The sequence below is a fragment of the Orycteropus afer genome, unplaced genomic scaffold (assembly GCF_000298275.1).
Source record: "Orycteropus afer afer isolate SDZICR_OR568_19922 unplaced genomic scaffold, OryAfe1.0 scaffold00338, whole genome shotgun sequence".
NCBI lineage: Eukaryota > Metazoa > Chordata > Mammalia > Tubulidentata > Orycteropodidae > Orycteropus > Orycteropus afer.
In genome coordinates this window covers 84,235-90,808 of record NW_006921925.1, presented here as the reverse complement: position 1 = coordinate 90,808, position 6,574 = coordinate 84,235, and positions in this window count along the sequence as shown.

Genomic DNA, 6,574 nt, shown 5'->3' with positions numbered 1-6,574 from the left:
AACTGCTGTATGGAAAGTGATTTTGCTCTGTAAATCTCCACCCAAATCACAATAAATAAAAATTAAAAAAAAAAAAAAGTGAAAGAAAAAAAAAAAAAAGAAAGATGGCAATCAATACAATTTGAATCATCCAGAAGAGTTAAAATTGTTGCTTTTGGGGAGTGGGACTGAGTGATGGTGAAAATTGAAATGTGAGATGTTAGAATCCTTTCAGCATTATTGTATTTAAACATGCATATTATTATTTTGCAAAAAAGAAAGTAAATATCTAGCCTTCTTCATCACTACTATGAAGGGACTATAAATATATGTGCTTATTCAGTACTTATTGATTCCTTCATTCTAAAAATATTTATTGAGCTCTTAGAATTCAGTAACAAATAAACCAAAACCAAACCAAACTCACTGCCACTGAGTTGGACCTGACTCACAGTGACTTCTCCTTGGGTTTCCGAGGCAGTATCACTACCGAAGTAGATTACCCAACCTTCCTTCCGAGGAGTAGCTGGTGGGTTTGAACCACCAGCCTTCTGGTTAGCAGTCAAATGCTTAGGCACTATGCCATATTGAGTTCATAAATAACAAAAATACGTAAGAAAGTTTTTTCTCCTTAAGTAGCCCTGAAATTTACAGAGGAACTACCACAAGTTTGCTCATGCTCTTCCCTTTGCCTGGAGTAGCCATCTCTGTTCACCTGGAGAATTCCTGTTCAACCTTTGAAGTCCAACTCAAATGTTATCTTTTTTGGGAAGCCTTCCTAATCCATAAAACAAAAGTAATCACTAAATCGTCTCCATGTTTATGCTATACTGAATCCTTAAAAAAGTTATATAACCATAGTGCCAAATATTACTGCTATCTCTCTCTCTCTCTCTCTATATATATATATTAGTGCCAAATATGGTACTTGGCATACAGTGGTTCTTCAGGGAAGAAATGAATGAATGCATGCATATATAAATTGAATTCCTTAAAAGATTTAATTTTTCTCGTGAAATTTTCATTAGGATTCCTGTCCAGGAAGTTGTTGGAACTCCAGAGCTCCAGGAACCTGACTGTATACAGAGAGGCTTAGTGAATTGTCCATAGTCTTTAGTCTTCCTTGATTTTTTTTTTTTTTTGTTTCATTTCAAAAGACTTTTAGAGTTGAATTTACTGTGCATTTTCATTAAAAGCAGAAAAGTGCATCCTCAGAAAAGCAAAACAGGAACTAAATAAAAGCCCAATTTGTTTGAAAACTTGCTTTGCTAGCTATTATGAGTTACCTTCACATCTTTATTTAGACCATTGTTATTAAGGGAAAGCCAGTCATTGCAGAGAATAGATTCTGACCATGATGCTGAGGGTTAAGAGAATGTATTTCAGATCTCATTTCACTTTTCTTCTGTTTGTTTCTTGTTTTGTTTACTTTATGCCTTTGTATGCATTCCTATCTAAGTGTTTTCAGTTTTTAAATAAATATTTAAGACCCAGAACTATATTTGGATGCATGCATAATCAACATCACCTTCAGTTAAATCTTATGCATTTTGCAACACATGGCAGAAATTGACCTTGATATTTTTCAAGAGGGCAAATTCATAAATATGAACACAGAAAAGAAAATCCTGCACCAAGATAGCAAATGACTCAGTGTAGCTTCAGGAGTGAAATGAAGACAATTCACCAGGCTGGTGTATTTACGAAACGTACAATAAGGTATATAATGCCATAAATAAGCACAGATGATATAAGCCAAGCCTGGTTTTCTCCATGCTGGTGATTTTTATGTACCTATCCCCTCATATGCTTCACCTTCAGGGGGTTTTGTCCATAAAAGCTAAACATTCTGGAAATACCTTCAGGGGAAATCTGTCATTTAAAATCTCACCTTTGCTCTGTTACGGCTGCTTTTTGTGGAAAGGAATTAAACTACTTCTTCTCCCCCGCCCCCAAATTAAAGACAGAGTTAGAGAAAACAGTGATAAAGGAAATCTATAAATAACTGAAAATAAAGCCAATATTTGACCTTCCTGACTCACTAAACCTTTTCAGCAGAGCAGACAACCATGAGATGAGGAGATTAGCTTGAGTTTCAAACAGCTCTGTTTATTTATTTATTTTGCTAGCTTATCCTTTGGTAACCACAGTAAGGCAGAGGAAAGGGTAGGAGGAAACAACACAGATAACATGTAAATAGAGACACAGCCATGGCTTCTGCGTGTCTTGGAATTTCCCCCGAGAATATCCTGCTGAACATCAGGGTTCTTTCTCAGGCAAGTCCTCCCGGTCAGCTTCTCTCCCTTCCTTCCTTGTGTCCTCCCTGATAATCAACTTCTGTTTGTCTCCACTCCTGTCTGTAGCTGGCTCAACCTGCACCCTTTATCCAAAGAAGTTTACACCCTTCTCCTCCCTCTTCAAGACTCACTGGAGAGTGGACTCAATGAATCAGTTGTCCTGTCACTTGCTGCTCTGGAAGACAAGACTTTAAAAAAGGGCTTAGTGGATTAGTGCAGCATCACAAGCTCATTCTTGGAGTTCCCTCCCTATCATGAGCATGATGCTATTGTTGGGTTGAATCAATCCCCAAATCACGGTGACCTCATGCACAACGGAATCAAATGCTACCTGGTCCTGTACCATCCCCTTGATTGGTTGTGGATTGGACTATTGTAATGAACAGGTTTTTCACTGGCTAGTTTTTGGAAGTAGATCACCATGCCTTTCTTCCCAGTCTACCGTAGTCTGGAAGCTCCCCTGAACCTGTTCAACATCACAGCAGTATGAAAGCCTCCACTGATAGATGGGTGGTGACTTCACATCGGATGCATTGGTGGGGAATCTGACTGTTTCATAATATCCTTGTGGATATATGTCTAAGGCAGCCATTATTATTTCTCTGTGAGATTATGGAATTATCTCCACATCAGCAAGGTTTGGTTTGGTTAATACTAATGTTTTTATACTTCACCATGCTCCCTTGAATCTAATTGAATTCTAAGGTAAGTCGTATCTGGCTCCCACATGAAAACCTCTAAAGTCCTATCACCTCCACTTTGATTCTCTCTCTTACACAGCATCCCTCTGCTGTGAGGTCATCATGAGGAAGGTTGTGACCATGTCTTTGGTTCCTTGAGAAGGTAATTTACAGAGGAAAGCCACTAGGGGAGAGGGCCCAGGAGTTGATAGTATTGTTCCCTCACCACATGGTAGTTCTTAGCCATTCCTTTACTAATCCTTCTCCCTTTACTAGTGGCACATGACTTTGGGGCTATTTGGGTCATTGGATAAAGGTCACCAAAAGCCAAATGGTAACCTTTTCCAATGGTATGAGTGATTTTATGAAATGAAGGTTGATTGACAAAGAACATTTTAACAATGTCCCCAGTAGGTCCTGTATTCATATTCTTCCATTAAACTCAAATTGTTGCATATGACTTGGTGAATGTTTATAAGACAGAGCTCATGAGTTTTAGCTCAAAAATTAACTGTGTCTGTTATTGATTGAATTGTGTCCCCAACCCACCCAAAATATGTGTTGAAATCTTAATACCTGTACCTGTAATATGACCATTTGGAAATAGGGGCTTTTTTTTTTTTTTTGTTAACGTTAATGAAGTCATACCAGTGCAGGGTGAGTCTTAAACCTAATCAACTTGTGAGCTATGAAAAGACCAGTATAGACACAGAGACACACACAGGGAGGAGATAGACATCATGTTAGGATTGCCTACCAGCTGAGGAACAAGGAACACCCAAGGCTACTGACAAGAAGGAAATCAACATGGCTGAGCCTGATTTGGACTTTTAGCTCCCAGAACTGTGAAAAAATATATTTTTTTTCTTCAAGGTTCCTCATTTTGGTATTTGTATTACAGCACTCAGGCACTAAGACAGTGCTCATTACAGGAGTGCAGGTAATTTGTGTGGACTAGCAGGGTGGGCCTACCAGGATGAGTCATTTTGCTTGTGAGAAATGAGTAAAAATGGAAAAGACTAGGTCACAACAACTCTGGGGTGCAAAGGGATGCCAGCGTTCTGACTTTTGTGTTCATGTGACATAATGTCACACTTTTGGGGAGAGAGGTGCTTTCCCAGTCTTCAGTGCCCTGCTATGTGGCTTCTGCCTGTGCAGGTCCCCACAGAACATGACGGCAGAGTGCCAACTGCAGTGAGATAGAGGAGGTGTCTTTTGGCAGAAATGTGGGAGAGCATTGGAAAAGATTCCCATCAAGTCGGTCTGGGTAGAGTTGGGGGTGATGGTGACAACTGTGGTCTTCAGAGACACATGTAGGAACAAGCTCAACAGTGAGTGGGAGAGGCAGTGGTAAGAAGCTTCATGCAATTGTAGGGACTGATGCCTATACAATGGATGTTCCTAAAAGAATCTCAGATGGGAAAGGAAACACAACTTCTGGGAGCCCTACAGAGTAGCCAGAAGGATGCTGGTGAGAATGACAGCCACAGAGTCCCACTTATAATTAAAAGAGACAAGGAGGTCCCATAAGCATAGGTGGTTGTTGTTAACTGTTGTCAAATTGGACCTCAACTCATGGCAAATCCCCTTCCCCATATGTTATGTAGTAGAATTGCTCCATAAGGTTTTTCTGCCTGTATTGTTTACAGAAGAATACTACCAAGTGTTTTTTTTCCCCAGAGCTTCTGCGTGGGTTTGAACTGACAACCTTTCCCTTAGGAGCTGATCACAAAATGCTTGTGCCAGCTAGGCTCCTCATAACCATAGGTATTGACAGCAAAAGAAATATTATTAGTATTAATACAATTTTATTTTAAATCCCTAACTCTTTTTGGGCAATATGTTTTACAACTATCAGAAGAAATGCTGACATAATTTATCTCCCACCACCATTTAAATGGGTGAGATAGTAATTATTCATATTACTCTTATGAATCAATGTTTGTAGTAGAGAGGGTCCAGGTTATCTTCTGAGGGTTGAATCCCAATCTGAGCTCGTGGTTTGAGCTCCAATTCAGATGTGTGTGCTATTTCTCCTTTTGGACACACGGATGTGTTCCCATCTGCAAACACTAGTGCAAGTCACCAAATCCACTAGAGCACAATTACGCATTTCCCATGGCCTTGCTGTTTGCTTGCTTTCCTTCTCTCCTAAGTCCTTGGTGGACAGCCTTCATAATTGTCTGTCCTAGCCCCACATCTGCCACGTGTACTGAACTTTCCTGCATAGTCCCACCTAAGGTGTTTTCTATGCCCAGATGAGGCACAGAATCTTCTGCTCATATAATGTTCCACTTGGACCCCAGGCTTTTTACAAATGATCCTTAGATGTAACTTTTAGTTCAAATCTCTGTCTTTGGATCCTTTTCCTCAAATTGTCACATTTTGTTTTCTTTCTGGTTATTCTGAGATCCTTGGTGCTGGTTATCAGCTGCAGCATCAGCTAAGCCACTCCCTTTATTACAGGCCCAGGACCAGTTGTCATCCAGTTGGTTCTGACTCACAGTGACCCTGTGTGTGTCACAGTAGGGCTGCACTCCATAGGATTTTCAATGGCTGATTTCTCAGAAGTAGATGGCCAGGCCTTTTTTTCCCCCGAATTGCCTCTGGGTGGATCAGAACTACCCCCATTTGTAGCTGAGTGCTAACCATTTGTAGCTGACTCCCTTCCCCTCTTTGCATCCTCCTTTGTTCACTCTAACTTTTCACCATGACTCTGTTACCAACAGAGTCCAACCTGGAAAAGGGCAAATTAAATTTTGTTTCCTGAAGGGACATACTCACCTTTCCAGGGACTGCCAAAACACTTTGAATGTTCTTGGATTGAATATTCTCCTATTTCACAAGGGAAGTGGGACACAAGGTATAAAGATACTTTCTTCACCACCAGAACACATTTTCACTTTACAAGCTTGCTTCATCAGCAAACACGTATTTATTTATGTGCCTGGGATCATAGTGAAGGCAAAGTATCAGACATGTTCCTGAATGCCAAAGACTGCCATCTGGCTCATCTGAGGAAATATGAGGGTGAGACAGAAGTAGCAATAAATGCTACAAAAGCTGACTGTTTTTCCTTTCCTATCTCAGATTGATACTTTCTGTCACACCGTAAGTGTAGTAGTCTGCAAAATTCTCTCCTTTTTGTTCTTTTCTTTTGTCTTTTTTTTACTCTCTTATTCTGTGAGCCAGATATAGCATTAATATCTCACTGCATAATCTAGGCATTTTCGTAATCTTTTTGAACTCTCTCATTTTGCCTCCAAAGTTTATTCTGTGAATGACCTTCAATAAGTTGCTTAGTCTTGCTGTACCTCAGTTTCTTCACAACAAAATGGAATAATAATAAAACCTTATTTTATAAATATTTTGTGTGCATTAAATGAGATAATCAGTATGAAAAACTTAACTCGGTTCCTGATACTTAGTAAACACTTGAGAAATATTAGCTATAGTTTATATGTTACAATTATTGTTTACAATCATCATCATCATTTTATTTGGCCATAAAAAGGATAATAGTGATAGCTCTCATTTCCACAGGCCACAGCAGGGCACCATATTTTATGAATATAAATTGAAGCAGCTGCTGAGATGACAGAACCTGTCGATTTGGGT